This window comes from Ixodes scapularis, unplaced genomic scaffold, assembly GCF_016920785.2.
Source record: "Ixodes scapularis isolate PalLabHiFi unplaced genomic scaffold, ASM1692078v2 PGA_scaffold30__3_contigs__length_599333, whole genome shotgun sequence".
Lineage (NCBI taxonomy): Eukaryota > Metazoa > Arthropoda > Arachnida > Ixodida > Ixodidae > Ixodes > Ixodes scapularis.
The window spans coordinates 90,301-112,182 of NW_024609858.1; the positions used below are offsets into that span (position 1 = coordinate 90,301).

The 21,882-nt window shown below is 43.7% G+C and overlaps 1 pseudogene; it reads left to right on the forward strand.

Moving 5' to 3' along the window:
• The first annotated feature begins 913 nt into the window (after window positions 1-913).
• Window positions 914-20,753, forward strand: LOC120846574 (annotated as a pseudogene).
• Window positions 20,754-21,882: the final 1,129 nt, after the last annotated feature.

Consider the following 21,882-nt stretch of genomic DNA (forward strand, 5'->3'; position numbering starts at 1 on the left):
TAAACCACTATATATAAATCAAAACTCGTCACCTGAAATCTAGCGTGGCCATCTTAACGTTATTCCAAAACGGTGTTTTCTTTATTTCATGGAGCCTTCTGAAAATGAATGCCAGTCTTTGGTAAAGCCGCCTGTATTCTGTTATTTTTTTATTTTATTTGCATGGCATTCAATTTCACTGTGCTGAAAAGACCGAGGCATGAAATTAAAGTGTTTGCCCACCATTTTAGTCACTCATTTCACCTCTGTCCGGACATGGCTGGTGATGAAATTGATTGCTCTAGCAAAACCACATTTTGGAATTGCATAGCTTGAGAACCAACACGAACATGCTCCCTACCTTTGAATCGAATTGATCTAAAATCAGTTTTATTCCAGATTGAGTACTCAAGAGAACGGAGTGTTTAACATACTAGATTTGATTGCACGTATGGAAGAACAACGCATAAATATTCATAAATACACTGCAATAAAATATTCTGATCATATTTTCGTTTAATTAAAAGGAAAATGGAAAAAAAAACTCACTTGAACCTTATCAGAAGTTGCACTAGTCGCAACATTTTGATGAAATGTATTGGATCGTATTGAATGTTTCGAAATGAGAAATCAGTAGTAGACAATGCTCACTTATCGTCCGACATCATTTCGAGACTTCCATAGAAACACTAATCAAAATATTACAGTCATGTTTTCCCCGGTGAATAAATTATTTTGCGCGAAATTATTGATAACGGAATGGGGATTTATTAATTTACGTGTTTGTTATATCGGCTTGATTATCACCACACCTACCTCTAGGCATTCATTGTAAGCACATAGCCACGCGTAGATGGACCACGTGACCGTTTTTTTTATTAGTTACTGGAATTCCCTTTTTATACAAGAAGGGTGATCGTTTTCCACCGCATTTCAGATCAATGCTCTAGGCTGAAAGAACTGGGAGGAATTGTAAAAAAGTCATGACAAGCATTAGAGCAGCGCTGCTCTCATATATTCTCCTGGTCTTGGAAACGACTGTGGATGAGGGTGCATCGGCGGCGTCGGCTGAAATATCCCAACGTAAGTTTCACTCTAGATTACGGGTATTTTTTTATTGATTTGTGAGGACCGATTAATTTGAAACAATATTTGAAACATCTTATTGAGCTTACTTTTAAATTTTTTTCTGTTCTGCTGTGAAAACAATCGCCGCTCCTATCACTTGACTTAACCGTTCCCACTAGCCTGCCACAACTGCTGGAATTTCATTTAAGGGCACTGTCACTCCTCCTATACATCCGAATATTTAAATACACACTTGTTATTTACGGGGAATTCCATTTTAATGCGAACATATTATTAAAAACCAAATGTGTAAAAGATACACTAATGCAGTTTGTTAAGGTAAGTTACACGGTAAGGGGGACATTTCTCGGCGACTTATCTTGCCGACAAGTCGGATAATTAAGAAACGTTCTGAATTAACCATTTATTAGTGGAAATAAACATGTAGTTTCAATTGGAAACTTGCTGAAGATTATCAAAAACCAGTAACTCAGTCAATTTTAGAACGACTTGAAGCACGTCGAAAGGCGAGGGAGCAACAGAATAACCACTTCTGTAGCAGGCGCAAAGCTAAAGGTGGTAAACGCGGTTAATCAATTCGCGTTTCCCCACCGCTAGCTTTGCGCCTACTGCACGAGTGGCAAATGTGCTGTCCCCCGCATTTTCATGTGCCTCAAATCGTTCTAAAATTTTGTGATTGAGTTGTTTTCGATTATGCTCATCAAGTTTCTAATTGAAACGATAGGAACAGAATGTAAGGGAGCAAGTGGGCTGGTGCCTACTAACATTTTAAAGCAACCCGAAACTGAAGGATACGAAAGCTGAAACGAAGAGAAGAGAGGGACTACGTCTCAAGCACAGCCGGTGTTTGAGGCGTTTTTTGTTCTTTTCTCTTGGCGTCAACTTTCGAATTTCTCAGTATCTGGTCGCTTCAAAATGAAACCATATGTTTATTTACTTTTAAAAAAAGCTAACTGAGAAATTTAAGTTAATTATTCGACTTATCACGAAGATTAGCTGCCTGTATAATGCTCCCCTGGCAGTATAACTCGCATGCCCAAGCCGAATTATTCTATCTTTTACGGATGTCTTTTGTTATTTTTTAAATAAATCTATTTGAATTAAACCGAACGCTGCATATCCTGATTTTACTCTGCGTTAAGAATGACAAAATGTCAACGCAAGTGCAGTGGTCCAGACTAATTATTGAAACTTCGCTTTTGCTTGTAAAATGAAATGCAGTCGATGCATTTTGACATCTTTTGTGTAAATCTCCAAAATTTTCGCACAAACACGTGGCAATATTCTTAAGTATTCATATCAAGTTTTTAAATATAATATTGATTTATATTTCGCAAGGTGTAAATAACAGAATGGTGCTTGTATTTACTCCAGAAAGCGTCTTACAAATGTATATTTTTTTAAACATGCAAGTTCAAAACTTTTTCAATTGATGTTGACAAACTGTTTTTACCTTTAGTGCAATCATAATGATCGTACTGAGTGCGGCGCATGTATTTTGTACCTCAAATGTTCATGATAAAGTTAATATCGTGGTTTTTTTTTACCTGATTGAGTGTACGTGGATTGTATGAAATTGTTTTTAATAGTATTTTTTGCAATTGGGACCTGGTGCATCTTTTTGCAAAGTCAACTGTTAAAAAAATTACAATCAAACACAAATCCGAAGAGCTTCTAACAAAACATATATTATCAAGCAACAAATCCTCGAAGGCGTTTAAATGAATCTGTCATAACAAGCTAATTTGCATTAAACGCACGACAACGGAGTGATTCACAGGTATTCGAAAAAGAGTTCTAGCAAAACATTCATCTGTAGAGAAATCCCAGTGAGACATAATTATATACGGCATGTCAAACAAGAGCTTTTAAGGAACTTTTAAGGCACGTCGTTTGTGGACCGCTTTTGCAGTACGAGCTGCGAGGAGGTGTCGAAAACGTTGATCGTCTGTAAACGTCTCTGCCTTTCCGCCCGCTTTCTTTCTCACCAGCCAAATACGCGGCGCATGGGCACTTACTACCAATTCCCGCAGGAGACGACCGCCATATAATTGCAAACGCTCCCCATGGTTTGAGAATGACCCTCTCTACAATCTCGGCTCTCTACTCCTCGATGCGGCGTACGCCAACTGTCGGCAGCACTTCTCACTACCTGTGCATCGTCTGCGAAGTAACGGCGTAAATTGCCCAGAACCGGCTTCTGTTTTTTGTTGTTTTTTTCTTTTCGTTTGAACGAGGCAAGCTAATTGCTTGATGTTTCCACTGTAAACTTCTATTTCCTGCTTGCACCGCTGCAGTAAATTGCAGCGCAATGCGTTAAGAAACCGAATTTCACGGGTTGTCTGAAGTGCCTTAAAAAGCATTAGTTCACATGCTGCAGTTGCTCAAGTGACGTGTGCAACGGCAATACCCAATTTCGTAGCGTGAGCTACACTGGCCGAGGTTGAGCAGTTTCGCGTGGCTCCCAAAGAGCCGCGCTGCGCATGCGCGAGGAGCAGTGACGTCACACGGCGCACAGCTGGCACGCAAAAGCCGCCGCCGCGGGCGCCTCGCCGGTCTGCGCATTCCAGAGTGACGTCATAGCAGCGGCAGACACACTGGCGCCGCCGCGTGCCCAGCTGTGCGCCTCCGTTCCGCAGTAGCCAGGTCTGACGCTGCAGCGGAGCCGCTTCATAGCGCCTCTCATTTTGTGCGCATAAGCTCACGATACGTGTATCCTGGCGTAGCCGGGCTAAAGCACCGCAATTTTTTTTTTGCCTTGAAGGTGGGATGAGATTAAGCGAAAATAATAAAGGTGTATTAAAAGTTATCTACAACCTACTCATCACAGCCGTACGAAACGCATAATTACGGCTATTTCGTAGAAACGTGCGCAAGATGATTGCCAAAAAAGTGCACGCCACATTATTAATTTGAATGATACGTAATTCGCCTACCTCTCATCATCATTCAGATTTCATTGCTGTGAATTATTGTAGAAGCTAATCACACACCTGAAGTTTGTTTTTATATCTGCCTTTACAAAAATCGCAATTTTGCAACAGGGTATAATATATGCTTCAAATGTTAAGGAGAATCTAACATTCCAGTGATGTCATGCACTTACAATGTTCAAGACATGAATCACACTAAAGCGATTAAATCAAACATCTTCAAAACCAATGAGAATGCGGCATTCGCCGATCAGGACGCCAAAGGAAGAATCAGGAAAGACGAGGCGTGAGCGTTACCGACCACACCCTGCATTTTTCAAACCGATTCTGACTGTAGATGTGCGCGCGTCTACACGAAAAAAATTTTCACAGAAGCCTATAACGTTTCTTAGAATTCTAAATGTTGGTGTAACGCAACGAGAAACAATTTTTTGTTCCCGGAAATGTCGCTCTGCACTCCAATACGCACACGCTGTAAATATCGGATTGAAAGGTTTGTGGGCGCACAGTTGAAATGATAATTTGAACATTTTATGTTTTTATGTTAGCTAACATTCATGGTACACACATTCTCTTCAAAATGTATTGGTAAACAGTGTTAATAAACATTTTATATGAACATACCTTTCTCTCTCATGGTTGTATTAAAATATAAAATATTTTCCGAAAGCACCTTACACCAGAGGTATGGGAATAGTGAAAGTTCCAGTCGAACTGAATACTGCCGATTGACCAAAAAGTAAAATGCTTTGTCAAATACGAATAACAAATTGTTGGCAATATTTTCCGGCGTAAGGTCGAGAAGATACGCTTCTCCGTTCATCTAAAGGGTTCGTGTACGCTCTTACTCCGAACGTAAACGATAAGGAGGCCAGAATTACCTTGCCTAGTCAGTTTCGCCCTAGCGCCTTTCGAACTTCAAAGGTCTAACCTTGTGCAATACTTACAATCTCCTGCGACTACTCAATAATAGTCCGTGAAATGGGGTCGCACTTAACATTACCAGTGAGCAGAGATGGGCGAAACACTTGTAAATATGTATCAAAATAAATATAGAATATACTCCGACAAAAATGTTTAATTATAAATCTATTTCTACTTTATACTAAAGTATTTTACTGGAAGATACAAACGAATACAGCAAAGCATAAAACAACAAGGCCGGCGACGGAAACAGAAGTTTTGTTCCTGTCCCCGTCCGCGACATTTTGTTTTCTTTTCATGTATTCGTATTCGTTTACCAACACGCTTATTTTCAATTATTCAAGATACAAATGCAACGAGTATTTTAGAGCGCAGCTCTTAGGGGCCCGTTCCCGGCTTGAGCGGCGTCGCCGTCGCCGTCGCCGTCGGCGTAACCAAGGTCATCCCAAGGTCACGTGACCCCCAAGGTCACGTGACCCCCAAGGTCACGTGACCCCTCCCAAGGTCATCTCAAGGTCGCGTGACCCCACGTGACTCCCAAGGTCACGTGACCCCTCGAGGTCACGTGACCCCTCCCAAGGTCATCTCAAGGTCACGTGACCCCAAGGTGACCCCCACGTGACCCCTCTGAGGTCACGTGACCCCCCGAGGTCACGTGACCCCCCTCCCCGAAGTCACGTGACACCCCCCCCCCCCCGAGGTCACGTGACCGCCCCCCCGGAGCATATTAAAGAATGAGGGGAGGAGGAGGGGTCTACCCTCCCCTCAGTACCCTTCACTCCTCCTCCTCAAGAGCTGCGCTCCAATTCGGCGTTACAGGGATTTGTAAACGGCTTTCACTTTTTTTCATCTTCAAATACTTTTACAAATGCAGTGTTTTTCCCATAGTTCAAGAACATGCTTAGATTTAACCCCAGAGAAAACTAGCTTGCTCGCGTACAGAGTGGTGTCTATGCCAAAAATCAAGCGGCTAAAAAACGTTGCTGTTCTCAAAATAAAATTTGCTTTCCATAAGAAGGCGGGTACGACATGAGGCAACAATATGATGAGTAGGAGTATAACCTAGAAGGCTCAGTTGAAGCAATAAAGTTTTTTTTTCTTCAAAGAACATGTCGTTAATGGGACGTCTAAAACGAAATTAGCCAACCAAAATGTTTGTAATTGTACCCACCCCGTTAAGTCCTTGCTCTACTATTCTAGTTTTCTTCCATGTTTATGGAACGCAGTTTAAGCATATAAGAATTTAAGTGTGCGTATCAGTTTAGGCATGTCTATGAATTTAAGCAGGTGCATAACTTTTATTATGTGTATTTTTGCAATTGCGTGTATTATTGAGTGGTGCTTAACCGAAAAAGCCTTTGAGCTGTTGGAAAGCATGAGATAAAATAAACATTGAATAAACATTGAGTGAGCATAACGCAGAAAGCTTCATACTCTTTTTATATGACTTCCACCTCCAAGAGTTCATAATAATCAGTTTGATTTATAAAAAGAAAAGTTTCCAAAATTGTATTTGGTTGGTTGGTTGTTTAGGTTTTTGTGGCGCAAAAGCAACTAAGGCTATAGAGCGCCAAGAACTAGTCTATTTATTACTAAGGGTTAGAGATAAGAAAGAGGCTTTAGTAGCCGGTGATTGAATAAAACATGTGTATGAAATACAAAACGTCAAACGATGGCCATGAGATACTGCTTAAAACACTTATAGTCGGTGTAGAATGCCGATGGAGTCTAAAAATTTAAAAACACTTTTATATGCCACAAGGGGCTCATCAATTAAAATCAGTGCTGGGTGAAGTGGCACATGTTCTTTATAAAGTGGAAAAAAATGAATAAGACGCTTTCTGTCATACACAGGACACTCAATGAGAATATGTAAAATACTTAGGACTTTGTCACAATCTTCGCACAAGGGGGCTTCATCCCCGCGCAGGAGGTAGCCATGGGTCAGGTGCGTGTGACCAATTCGCAGTTGGCAAAGGACAACCTCGAAGAAACGTTCTCTGTGTCGTGCGCTCTTCCATTCACCTAGTAGGGGTTTTACACCATGCAGCTTGTTATATATTGCTGCATTCCATTCATCTTGCCAGCATTGTCTCATGGATTTCTTCACTGATGAGCGGTAGTCTGTATGAGGGATCTTTGAGAAATCAATTGATCTTTGGATGCAGGTGTGCGCCAAACGGTCAGCTTCTTCGTTTCCTCGGATGCCAATGTGGCTGGGAACCCAACAAAAAACTATCCTCAAATGATATATTAATGGAACAATTATTTTGTTCTGAAGTGATATAATAAGAGGGTTTTTTGTGACTTTTAAAAAGGTGAGTGATCATAACGCACTGAGAGAGTCGCAGTAAACTACTGCGAAGGCAACCTATTTTCAATAATATGTTCTGCTGCAAGAAGGAGAGCATACAGTTCGGCAGTCAGTATTGTTGCCGAGTTATTAATCCTTCTAACCTTTTCAAGAGAGGGTCCCAGTAGTGAACAGCCGACATACAAGTCTGTCTTTGTGCCATCAGTGTAGAAGCTGTTGAAACGATAGTATTTATTTGCAGTTCAGAAAATTCTTGTTTGAGCACCTCACATGGTGTTTCCCTTTTATTAAATTTTGTCAGTAAGAGGTCACAGTCAATGAGGACATATTCCCAGGGGGCAATCTTGTTGAGATACTGGGCTACGCTGAGGTTCGTATCAAGGCTTATTGACTCTGCTATTTTCTTATTTCTTATTGAAAGTGGGGGAATGGTGTTCGGCTTGTTCTCAAACGCCTTTCCAAAGCGAGGCCTTTCAATAGCCTCCCTAGATGGATGATCTGGAACCGAACAGATCTTCAAAGAGTACATCAGGCTCAGAGTTGCCCTTCTTTTTTCCAGGGAAAATTCATTTGCTTCAGCATAGAGACTATGAACAGGAGACGTACGGAAGGCTCCCGAGGCAAGCCGTATGCCTGCGAAGTGAACAGGATCTAACATTTTCAGGGCAGACACCCTTGCCGATTCATAAACAATGCATCCATAGTCAAGGCGAGACCGAACAAGTGAGCGGTAGATGCGCAACAGGCACAAGCGGTCAGATCCCCATGGCTTATGAGACAGAACCTTCAGGACGTTTAATGCCTTTTGGCTACTCTCCTTCAATTTTTTTTATATGACAGATGAAGGTCAATTTTTGGTCAAGCATAAGGCCTAAAAACTTATGAGTCGTTTTGTTCTGGACTGGTTGGCTATAAATGGTCAACGATGGTTCCGGTATGACTCCCTGCTTCCGTGAAAAAGTAACACAAGCTGTCTTTTCAGTAGAAAATTTGAATCCATTTCTGTCATCCCAATTAACCATGTTATTAATTGCCATCTGTACCCAACGTTCGAAAATAGAGAAATTACAAGACGACACAAAAATCTGAATGTCATCTACATACAAGGAATACTGAACCAATTTCGGAATAACACTGGCGAGAGAATTAATTTTGACTATAAAAAGTGAAAGCCGCTTACAACTCCCTGTAACGCCGAATTAGAGCGCAGTCCTTGAGGAGGAGGAGGGAAGGGCGCTGGGGGGGGGGGGGTTAGACTAACCGGGGGGGTTACGTGACCTTGGGGGGTCACGTGACCCCCAATGCCGATGATGTCATCAGTGACGATGACGATGCGGGTACCGATGACGTCATTAGTGACGTTACTCATGACTTCACCAGTGATGATGACGATGTCGATGCGAATGTCGGTGACGTCATCAGTGACGTCGCTGACGACGTCATCAGTGATGATGACGATGGCGATGCGGATGCCGGTGACGACATCAGTGACGTCACTGATGACGTCATCAGTGATGATGACGATGACGATGCGGATGTCGGTAACGTCACCGGCATCCACATCGTCATCGTCATCATCACTGATGACGTCACCGGCATCCACATCGTCATCGTCATCATCACTGATGACGTCACCGGCATCCACATCGTCATCGTCATCATCACTGATGACGTCACCGGCATCCGCATCGCCATCGACATCATCACTGATGACGTCATCACTGATGACGTCACCGGCATCGTCATCGTCATCATCACTGATGACGTCACCGGCATCCACATCGTCATCGTCACTGATGACGTCATCATTACTGATGACGTCACCGGCATCCACATCATCATCGTCATCATCACTGATGACGTCACCGGCATCCACATCGTCATCGTCATCATCACTAATGACGTCACCGGCATCCGCATCGTCATCGTCATCATCACTGATGATGACGTTATCAGTGATGATGACGATGACGATGTGGATGCCAGTGACGTCATCAGTGTCGATGACGTCATCGGGGGGTCACGCGACATCAGCGGGGGTCACGTGACCTCGGGGGGTCACGTGACCTCAGGGGAGTCACGTGCTCGGGGGGTCACGTGACCTCGGGGGGGGGGGTCACGTGCCCCCCCACGAAGTCACGTGACCCCGGTGGGGGTTCGCGCGGTGCATTATGGGACATTTCCCATAATGCACCGCGCGGTTACGCCGACGCCGACGCCGACGGCGACGGCGACACCAATGGCGACGGCGACGCCGACGGCGACGCCGACGCCGCTCAAGCCGGAAACGGGCCCCTAAGAGCTGCGCTCTAAAAGTGTAACACTAAGCACACCACCCTGAGGGACACCATTCTCTTGCAGGAATTCTCTAGAGAGCGTAGTTCCTAGTTTAACTTGAAAGTTACGGTGTTTTAAATAGTCTTTAATAGCAGCGATCATTTGACCACGAATGCCAAAGGCATATAAATCAATGAGAATTCCATGACGCCAGGCAGTGTCATAAGCCTTCTCCAAGTCAAAGAAAACAGACATACAGAACTGTCTATTTACAAAGGCTTTACGGACGGTGGTTTCAAGTCGTACGAGATGATCTGTTGTTGACCCGGAAGATCGAAAGCCACATTGAAACCGATCAAGCAGGCCGTGTTTTTCTAATATATACATTAACCTCTTATTGACCATCCTCTCAAAAGTTTTTCCAAGACAGCTAGTCAAGGCAATGGGCCTGTAACTAGATACTTTAGAAGGATCTTTGCCAGGCTTTAAGATAGGAATAATATGAGCATTCTTCCATGCAAGGGGCAGCAAACCCTCTTGCCATACACGGTTAAAAAGAAATAGAACAATCTCCAGGGTAGAGGCGTGGAGGTGCATAAGCATGTGGTAGTTAGTGCCATCTGGTCCCACTGCTGAAGGCTTAGAATTAAGGAGAACCATTTGAAGTTCAAGTAGTTTGAAAGCAGTGTTATATGGCTCCCTTTCACCTCCCGTTGTTTTGATGGCCTTCTTTTCAGCCTGCACCTTATACTGCAGGAGAGTAGCTGAATAGTGTTCCGAACTCGATACAAATTCAAAATACTCACCCAAGATGTCTGCCTGCTCATTTAGGCTTTCTGGGCATAGCCCATTTTTTGTTAACAGAGGAACCGAGAATGCTCGATATATGCCATTTACTTTATGAATTCTATCCCACAGTTCTTTTGTCGTTATGCTGCTATGTATTGAAGAGGCATATGCTTGAAAACTGGTGCGTTTGGATTGCCTTCGTACATGTCTAGCCCGGGCTTTCGTTTTTTTTGAACTCTATAAGGTTAAACTGCGTGGGGTGGCGGCGAAACCTACCCCATGCCTGGTTTTGCTTCTTCCATGTTTCACTACATTCGTTGTTCCACCAAGGTTTCGGTCGTTTTGGAAGACGAGACGATGTCATTGGTATAGAGACAATTGCTGCAGCAAGGATGTGCTCGCTCAGAAGTTCATTCATATCATCTATTGTGACTTCATCGAGTGATGCACAAGCAAGCAATGTGGACTGCTCAAACTGAGCCCAATCGGCCTCATTGAATTTCCATCGTGGGGCACGTTGGGAAAGTGTTACTGGTGGAAGGGTACGCTCTAACATCACAGGATAGTAATCACTGCCATATGGGTTGGCAGTGATCACTGCCATATGTAAATAGTGGAAGAATGGCAGCATGTGCAATTGAGAGGTCTATAGATGTAAATGTATGCGTGGCGGAACTATAATGAGTGGCCTCTTTACTGTTCATGAGGCAGAGGCCCGCAGAAAAAAGAAAACGCTCAATTATTGCTACCCGAGTGTCACGTCGGGTACTTCCCCAAAGGGTGTTGTGGGCATTCAGGTTACCCAGTAGGAGAAAAGGCTGAGGAAGCTGTATCACGAGTGCCTCAAGCTCCTCATACCTGAGAGAGTATGTGGGTGGTATATATAGCGAGCAAACTGTGATCAACCGGTCACCTAAAATTCGGGCAGCCACCGCTTCCAGCTGAGTGTCAAGTGGAACTTCCACGCATGCCAGTGACCTAGGGATGATGACTGCAACGCCTGCAGAAGCGTGAGATGTGCAAGGTCTGTCCTTTCTAAACACGTGAAAAGGCTTCAGAAAATTATAAGGAGTCTGTTTCAGGTGCGTTTCCTGAAGGCAGAAGGCTATGGGATGATGTTCTTCAAGCAGAGAGTAGACATCATCATAATTACATAATAGTCCTCTACAGTTCCACTGAAGAATACTCCTGGTTGTGGTCGATATGTAAATGAGAGATGTAGAGGCTTGATTAAAAAGTTGAGACTAGGCCTTTTTGTTGCACTAGTGTCATGCTCTGCCTTAAGGAGGAGGGACTACTGGTCTTTTTTCTTTGTGTTTTTGCTTAGGGGTCTGCCATTCCATTTCTTCTTCGTCCGATGAAGGACCAGAAGGGTTAGCAGGATTGACTGCTTCTTGTGAAGCCTGCTCTATAGGGGCAGTTTTGCCACTATTTGCGTGGTCAGAAGCCCGCGGTACGAACCTTTTTCCACGACCAGACCCAGCCGAAGGCGTTTCGACGTGCTGGGTCGAGCGTCACCCACAGCTGTGTTTCCCAGGTTTTTCGAGGTGGAAGCAGCATGTGAGCCATGCTGCTCCTTAGGCTGGTGGGCTGCATCCAGGGAGTTGGAGCGATGGCCTCGCTCCTCATCCCGTGGAGAAGACCCACTAGAACGGGCAGGCCGTTCAGCCGGCAGCTTCGCCTGGGGGCCAAAGGAAGCATTGTACTCCCAGTGTTAGCTGGGGCACACAGCTTCCCCACGGTTAGTTTAGGGGCCCGAGGAGGGCCTAACAAGTCTTCCAGTGAAAACTGGGTGGCGCTAGATTCTGTGTGCGGTGCAGGGCCCCTGCGCACCACGTCAGAGTATGAGCCCTTCGAGATGAAGGACAACCTTTGTTTCGCCTCAGGGTAGGATATATTCGCTTTGGCTCTTAACGTCAAAATCTCTTTCTAGTTCTGCCACAAGGGGCAGGGGCGAGAGTATGCTGGATGGGGACCTTTGCAGTTTGCACAGCAAACCTTATTTTCACAAATGTCGGCAACATGATCATGGCTCCCATTCTTAGCGCACGTCTCCTTTCCCCGACAGCTGCGCGACCCATGACCAAAGCGCTGGCATCGGAAGCACCGCTGTGGGTTAGGGACATAGGGTCGCACGCGGCCGTTCAAGTAGCCAGCTTTGACAAGCACTGGAAGCGTGTGACGCTCAAATGTCAAAATCAAGTGTTTGGTCTTAACTTCAGTGCCCTCACGTTTGAAAGTGATGCGTTGGACTGAAACCACTTTAGATGCTCGAAGGCCTTCCAAAATTTCATCCTCACTGGTCGAAAGAAGGTCATCTTCCGAGATGACCCCACGAACCGTGTTCAGCATTCTGTGCTTACTCACTGTGACCGGCAGATCACCAAGGGATGTCATTTTTAATAGCGTCGAGCTCTGAGACTTCCTTACCACCTCAACGAGTAGGTCTCCGGAATAGAGTTTCTTTGCTTTGTATTCTGCACCAATGTTATTGTCTAGGATCTTTGCAACTACAAAAGGCGACAGTTTGGCAAGAGGTGGGTCTTGGTTTTAAGAGCGAATGACCAAGAATCTCGGGAATGTTTCATCTTCAGGATCTTTGGCAATGACAGAGAGTTCAGGACGCTGCCTCTTAGAGGCGCGTCCAGAACCGGGGGTTTTGGTTTGAGAGCGATCCATAAAAGGCGAGAGAAAATTCGGAATCCGCGGTGCACCACCCACCACCGAGCCCAACAAGGGGTTAGGTAACGCACCATAACAAAAATGGCTTTGCTGGAAACGTTACTCTAACGGTGCTGCCGAGAAACTATACCCAACTGTGGGTCAAGACAGAGGTCCATTGCCACCCAAGGTTAGCCCTTGCCGCCAAAGAGGAGTGAAAAAGGAGTAAGAGAATTGAGAGCGAATTAGAAGAAACAGGAAAGGGTAAAAGTGAAAGATCGGAGGGGATAGTAGAAGAAAAGTCGACTAGACTGAATCATCCTGGCCGGGCCTTACCAGGACTCCCGTCTATGAGAAGCGGGGGCCGAAGTGGTGCATTGCCTCACCCGGGGGGCCCCGGAGGGTCCAAACCTACCCCGGTCTTGGCTCAACCACCAGGATGCCCTTTTCCCCAGACACGGGAAAGCCACGCACAGCCAGACGTGAGCGGGCGAACCCGCATGGCTCGGGGTCCGTGGAGACGCCACTCCAAACACCTGCTTTCACAGGTGCCCCCTGCGGGGTTGTATTTGGGCAGTATTAAAGTACAAGTAGTTAATATACTCAATTGTCAATATTTATATACAAGTGACAAATACATTAGTCAAAATATATTTAAATACAAAATACAAGACATTCAACATATTTTAAATGTATATAAAAATACTGTCTATCTCCCTGCTGCAAGCAAAGCTCCCCCCCCCCCCCCCCCCAGTAAAACAAAAAAAAAACTGTTTCAAGCTTCTCTTATTTCTACTCCGTAATTTCCAGAAAATGGTTAAAAATATCAGACACCCATACACCGTAATAATCATAAAAAGTATCTAAAAGGCTTCTTAAATCTTATTAACCAACAGGCTGTTTACGAGCACGTCCGTGTTATCCCTAACAAGGTGGATACACTGCGTGCGCAAAGAAACCATATTCTGTTGAGAATTTGCGCATGCGCCCTGCCGACAGGAGGTGTGCCGCATTGATGTGACGGCAGAGCCGCATGGTGCATGGTGTATACTGGCACCGTACACATGTGTGCAGTCATGGCGGGAGGAGTGTATACGTTTTGTGCTGCTCAGATATCATGTTTCCTAATAGTTCTCTCTTTTTTGCCACCAGGTTTACGCACACAGCGGAGACACTCACCCCCTGGCATCGTACAGGCACGTGATTATAGCAACCTAGAGTTCATTAAGTACAATACCGTGAACTGGAACTCGGGAATATGCGCAGAAATTGAGCTAGTGAGTCGAGAGGGGTGGCGTGCAACACCGTCCAAGAATGTGAGTTACCTTAATATAGATGGTGGGGTTTCATTATTGTTTTATCATCATACTGAAGGACCCGAGTGTAATTCTGCAGAAGCTTGTGCCGCAATCGTTCGCTATTGGCAGCAATACCACAAGGACACTAAAGGTGAGTTCAGTGGTGAACATTGTAATTGTGAATTACTCGCAAGATAAGCCCGGCTTTAGAGCCCCCGTTTTTTGTTTTTTTTTAAGTTTTACGATATCCCAATAAAAAACTGCAATGAGTGAAAAGCAGGGTCATTTACTTCGGTTAGAAAATCATACATCTTACGGGCGTAACATAAAGAGGATTTAGAGTAAACACTGCTCATCTTCACGCTTTTTTTTTTTTTTACTTACTTGACTATTTCTGACTAATTTAATATTTTTTTCTGAGCAATGATTATGTTAGATTTGAAGTGATCTGGGCATGTAAAAAGTAAATGAAAAGCTAGCTCTAATCTGAGGATCAAAATCGGGTGTTTGTATTCAATAAAAGTACACACAGCTGACAGACAGACACGTGACGTTGTGTGTCACGCAGGATGGGATGACATTGCCTACAACTTTATGATTGGGGGCGACGGACGTGTGTACGAAGGCCGTGGCTTTGGTGGCATCGGAGCTCACACACTGAGCTACAACGACAAGTCTTTGTCCTTCGGCTTCGTCGGAAACTTCACATTCCACGTTCCCACCAGTAAAATGCTGGGCGCCGCCGAACTTCTTATTGCTTGTGGTATTGAATCGGTATGTATTCATGGTAGAGAGCACAACGAAGACCTTAAGTCCAGCATTGGTCTAAGAATCTATTATAGCTACGTCTTTAGCGCGGGGTTTTATGAACTAAGGTGCTTAAATTTGTCGTCTTTGTGAACAAAGCTTAACATGAGTATCTGAAAAGTTTCGTCGCACGTCTAGAAGTAATTTAGTAATTACCGATGGGAACTTCATATTAGCGAGACTATACGAAGCACAGCGGTAACTGCGCACCGGAACAGCTGCCCAATCGGCGATGTTTGAGTAATCGTTTCAAATAACCTGAAATATTCAAACCTATATAAAACACTTGAATACCTATTGAGTAAAATGGAGCTTTCCCTTAACGATGACCGTTCGGCCTTTGGCAGTAACTCTCACGTTAGTATTTCCTCTTTTGCAAGTCTTCTCTAGAGCTTTAACTTTGACGTCGTTCGAAGGTTAAAAAGCGCAAAAGGACAACCGACAGAAAGGAAGACACAGACACAGCGCAACCTACAACTGAACTTTATTTTTGTTGCCACTCAATAAATATAGCGACGCCAACAGAGACAACTTAAGATATATATATATATATACAGGGTGTTTCAGAAAACGCAGGCCAAATCACTCCTGCAAAAACTACTCATCGCAACGAAAAAAGGCTTGTGGCATTGTGGTCCTGGGCCAGGGGCCCATTTAAAAAAATTAGTAAAGTCCGGGATAATTAACTTGTTAATTATTTTTGCCTATTTAACTTTTTTATCATTGTTTTTAAGGGCATGGTTTCAATTAGAAAATTGCTCAGCATCATCGAAAACCACTAAATCAACACATTTCAGAACGATAGAAAGCACGCGAAGTATTTTACGGCTTTCTGAAAAACCGCACAAATTCGACGGCTGTTTAAGTTTCGGTTTGTTATCGGAGCGCATCTCCGCCCCGACGGCACCGCGCCCCGTGGAGAGATAGTGCAACCAATCTCTGCTGCGCTGTCATCGCGCGAAGCAGCAGAGTCTGGTTGCACTCAGAGGGTGTACTCAGAGACTGCAGCTCAGTCTACTAATTTCTTGGGCCTACGTATTTCTCATGTGATTTTCTTTTTCTTTAGTATAGCACAGTGAGCAAAGAGTGATATGCAGCCAAAATCTTGGCAGTGCACACCAAGATGCCCTAATACGACGCTATCCGCGTTGTATCCGTGCTCTCTCAAGCATTCGTTCAGGCAGCGCAATTTTCCCTTTGAACAATATGTATTTCTTTATCTCTCTTAACGTGTTCTTCTTTTTGGCGCCGGTAGATATATTGAGTGACAACGAAAATAAAGATGAGTTGTAAGTAGTGCTGTGTCTGTGTCTTCTTTTTTGTCTTCGTGGTCCTGTTGTGTTTTTTAACCATTATGAATCAGCAACTCGTCTAGCTCTTCACCCTCATCGTTTAAATAATTCGTTTTCTAACACAAATTTGATATACAGAACAAATACCAGTATATTGCTAATAGGTGTACAGACATCCTTTCGATATGCAGTGGGATATAAATTTAAGTATATTTAATAACATTTAGGTTGCTTGTTCATGGATCGATATCAGCTTTATTACGTTTCGTAACGTAAATCGTAAATTTGATTCCGGGTACTTCGATGCATATAATCAGCCGACGCTTACGGTTGACATAGAGACAATGATGCGAATAAATGTTGGAAAGGCGGGAGATGAATACCAGTACCAAGATTAAGATAAAAATTGAAGTATTGAGGATCAAGGAAATATGTGCATTAAATGAATGTTAACTGTATAAAGTCGTCGACCCTTCGGGTACTTCCTTTTCACATATTTATGAATACACTCTAAAAAAAAAAGGATATATATGTTGTCTCAACCTACGATGGATTAAAGGCCAAAGCCACGGACCGCCAGGTCCAATCACGTTACACGCTAAACTATGACATGCCAGGGTGTCAAGCAAATTATTGTTTTAAAATTCCCTGACTTTCCAAGGTATTCCTTTACAATTTCAGGTGAAATTCAATGACCGCTGTAGGGGCGGTTTATTATATAAGAGCATTACAACCAAAGGCCTTGAGCATTGAGCACTGTGAGAATCATTTTGCACGTGCTTAATTCAACTTGCACATTCCGGGGAGGTTTCGGGTTCGTCTTGTCCGGATTAAAGGAGCACTTTCTTGCCGCCGACATCGTCAGTGAAGAGGTCACTTCCGGAAGCACGATGTAAACATAAGGGTCAACCACACACGTCCGAATGGCAACACAGCCGCCAGATGCACACTTTCGGATACTTTCGGCTTAAGGCTTGGATTGGATTGGGGTCTGCGGCTTTCCCATTTTGTTACTAAATCTAGGGATATCGCGCACTTTTGTCGAACTAGATTTTTAGGTTGAACTTTCGGGGTTCGACTGGTTCGAAATGGTTCCACGAAGCTTCTAACCTTTAACGAAATACGACAGGTTCGACTTTGTGATCAGTGTGGCCGGACATTCATACATCATACAAGCATGCCTAGATTTGGAGAATTTTTTTTTATGCAAAGGGTTATTTTAATTTTACGAACAGTTGCAATTAAAATGAACTTATTCTAATCACCGAAGAAGTTAATGACTTCCTTCTTTTTTACTGTATAAACTGAAATAACCAATCACTGCTGCCCTTGATTCATTCCTTAGCCATCACCATCCAATCCGAAGCCAACTGGCCAGCCTGTCACGCATGTGCATAGCAGTCGAACCTGAGTTGAACCATTGTCGAACTTTTTACAAGAAGTTCGAAAAAGTCGAACCTTGTCGAACTCAAACCTCGACCGGTTCGCGACACACCTAACTAAATCTAGTAGTTCTAACTGGATCTATCCTGGTGTCGCGCCCTCAATCTAATCCAATCCACTCCAATTCAATCCAATTCAATCCAATCCAATGCTTGGACTGGACTTGTCGGTTGTTCTCTTTGCATCGGGCAGCACACTCTACATCGCGTGAGCAGAGCACTCGCCCCGTTCTAAGCAGAAATTATTGCCTACTTTTCTGCCTCCAAGTCCTCAAGTCTTTGCTCGGGGCACTCGATGGCGTTTCCGGCTCATTTTCCCTGGCTGGCCTCGCTTTTTAACAATATCCCTGACAATTCCCTGATTTGTCCTGGTAAATAAAATTTCCCTGACAATTCCCGGTTTTCCCGGTTTTCCCTGTCGCTTAACCCTGTCGCGATGCTTAACATTGATTAGGGGTGGACGAGTAATTTTCCGAATCGAAACGCGCTGTATCATTTCTATAGCTTTGACACTGAAAAGAGTCTGCATGTCATACCTTTCTTTGAAATGTAAAATTGATGAGTCACTCAGTGCAATTCAATTCGAACCGCTGTCCACCCATACCTATTATTGATTCTAGACGGAGGCACCGACACGTTCATCGCAGCGAAATACCACGCAATTTCTAAGTGGCTTGTGATTGGATCTGGTGGCCTGTAGCTTTTACCTTTAGTCCATCCTAGCTAGGGGACGAAGTAAAGCCATTACACCCCTTGTAACATATACAACACCCCAAAACTTCAGTTCGACGTAGAGCGCACTGATGTCCAACTGACTGCCCCAACTTTTGCGAGAGGGTTGATGACGGTGCGATATAACATATCAAACAGCCAAAGTACGCATCAAAGACTACAGAAAAAAACAGAGCTTTTGCAGGATAGGGTAAAGAAAACTCCAAAAACTACTTTGTAGTCAGTCACACTTACGTTAGCTATTTTAATAAGTTGTAACCCTCGGCTATCAAGCCGCTCGTGAAATTCGGTAGCGTCGGTTCAACGGCAGTGCGCTGTAAGTCTAACTGAAGTTTTGGGTTGTCGTATATGTGACAAGGGGAGTAAGAATATACTTTTTTTTTAGTGTGTATGTATAGACAGCGTTAACGTTGTGCACGCTAATGCAAAACAACGCGTCGCGATTCAGGTAGCTTAATATTATCCATTTCAACTTCCAGGGGAAAATCCGAGCTGACTACACCCGCCATGGTCAGAGAGATGCAAACTATAGGGATTGCCCAGGGGACGCCTTCTATGCCCTAATAAAAGCGAAACCCCATTTCGGCGGCAGATTGAGTCCATATATATATACTCCTCGTCAGCGCTGATTTAATCGAAATAAACACGGTTTAACCAACGAAAGTATGGTATGAAATGGATATAAATCTTCCCTGTGCTTGAAAATTGGACTGCTTAATGTGGTATCGGGTTACATATATGTGTGACGTATAACAGCTTATTCGAATAAGGAGGCGGGCAAAAGTAGTGGTAGTTTGTGATGACAATTATGGTCTTCGAGTATATAAACGTTTAATAAAAAATAACAAGACGGGAGAACCGATTTGGGAAACCCGTTATCCCTTCCCACGATAACATTATATCCAGACGTCATCATTTTATGAATCAAACTTGAGTATATTTAATGTCGTCAAGACACACGTCTCCGTTATTTCTATGTATTGATTGAAGTACTATAGCTATGAGAACAAAAAGCAAAGACTACTTGTGCCAAGGAGGCAACATATCGCTATGAATCATATTATTTTTGTTTTTTAGCTTTAGTGTTTAGAAAGAACGCGTAGGCTGTCATTTGCGCATGCATCCCACGAGTTCTGTCACACTTTAACATTATTGTTTTCAAATAGTATTGAAAATTATGCATTGCTTGCTGACAAGGTTGTTGAATATATGAAATGCATCACCATACAAATAAAGGCATTCAAAAATGGGTTGTGAACCCGGTATTGATGATCATTCAATTTGGAGGTATTATCATTACATTGGAGTTTAATTTGTTAAGGTGAGCGTGTTGTGATTATACACACTTAAAACAGAAGGGATAAAAAAAAACGAATAGCTTTCACAGAGAACCACACTGTGTTGTCTAGCAACGACAAATGATTATTTCGGGGCACGAAAAATACACGCCTTGACTATAACGAAGAGGCCTGAAGGAGAGGAGGTTACAATCGATATTGCCGATAAGGATTAAGTCACCGTACCGTTACCGACCAAGATTATATTTTTTCTTTTTATATTTCTGGCTTGATAAATTCAATTTCACACTTTGTCGGGGCTGACATAGCAGATATGAGATGTTCATTTACGGTTTTTCAATGAAGAGTGTTTCAAATCGCTGATGATGCGTTCCCAGGACCTTGCTGCTGCCAAAGTTCAGTGTGCACCCAAAACACTTCTTCGTCCTAGCAGCAAAGGGATGTGTGGGATGATCGGCTTTTCATTTTGTATCATTTTGATGCTTTAGTAGACAGTCGTTTTCGCACCGGCCAGTTTTCCCAGTGTATTAAAGGGCACCGAATAAACCTCCTCGATCGCATACTCTCTGAAGTTGGTGTGGTGTTTTTCTCTCGCACTATCGTTTTGGTCAAAGGGTGCTGGCAAAAATAACTGACTTTTTTTTTTTTTTTTCAGGGACACCTATTCTCCATCTCCCTCCCTTCCCAACTCTTTCGTATCCGAAATTCGCAAGAGCTTATAACTTTCATCCTGCCGTATCATGTTTCCGCACTAGAAATAGACTTCTCTTCATCAAACATAGAAGACATGTATTATAACCTGGACATCCCGTCCATCTAAACTGTGTGGAAGATGCAATTACTGAGCATGGTCTATACAATTTCAAAAATTCCTCCAGAGTACCACTTGCAGGATTCATCGAACTTCTTCAACTATAACTCACATCTACGATGACTGAGCATGAAAAAAAGATCTGGCTCTAGAAATCCGGTGTTTGCATAAGGTCGTGCCTTGCGCCAACATTAAGTGAAATCAATTTATCCTATGTAGACCAGACCGTCGGGGCAAACCTAAAGAGCACAGCTTCACAGTGTAAAGCCTTCTGCTACGTAGACGACTATATCTTCGTCCAACCCGAAACTATGATAGTGGAGGCTATTCTCCTTCCTTTCCATCAAGCAGGAGGTAATCTGAGGTGCAAGAGCGAGGACCCATCTTCGGAAGGCCCGCAATTTTTGTACCTGCGACTGACCAAGATGACGTTAGATGTTTGCTGGACTTTCCGACAGCACTCGAAAAAGCTGGTTCTTCTGTTTAAAAGTGTTCACTTCAAATCGATTTAACTGGGTGTGATCATGGCCCTACTCATCTCGGCACAAACTAAAACATATCCGCATCCGGCAACCAAAAGCATCAACACCCAAACTCTACGACCTCTGAGGTCACGATATCCAGTGGAACAGATTGGCTTCTCTTTTGACATACTCATTACACCAAGAATTATCAAGAACCCTCCCCCCCCCCCCCCCTTGCACGACGAAGGATCACCAACTACCCATACTTTCACAACGCATCTCACCGCTTCCGATCAATCGCTAACCATTTTAACGCGAATGTCGTCTTCTCTTGCAAATTCAAACTGGCGAGCCTGTGCAGTACGATTAACTGGAAAGAGACTAAGCCGCCCTGCAGAAAAAAAAAAAGAAAGAAACACCAGATCCCCTTTAGAGTGTGCGCGACCGAGATGCCCATGAATACACAGCGCAAACTGGCCGATGCTTAAAAGACCATCTTCGATATGGTATCGACATGAGGCAACATCAAAAGCCGATCATCCTATATATCCAATCGCTCCTCATGCGAAGAAGTGTTTTGGGTGCTCAAAGAACTTCGGCAGCGCCAAGGACCTGAGAACGCATCATCAGCGATTCCGACGTGATATCTTCGAAAACACATTTAAGACATCCCAATGTTCAGGAACGATTGTATGGCAATGACCTATAAAAACATATTTATTCAAAAATACAACAATCTTGCTTATGATTCCTTTGAACCCTTTTAATCCTC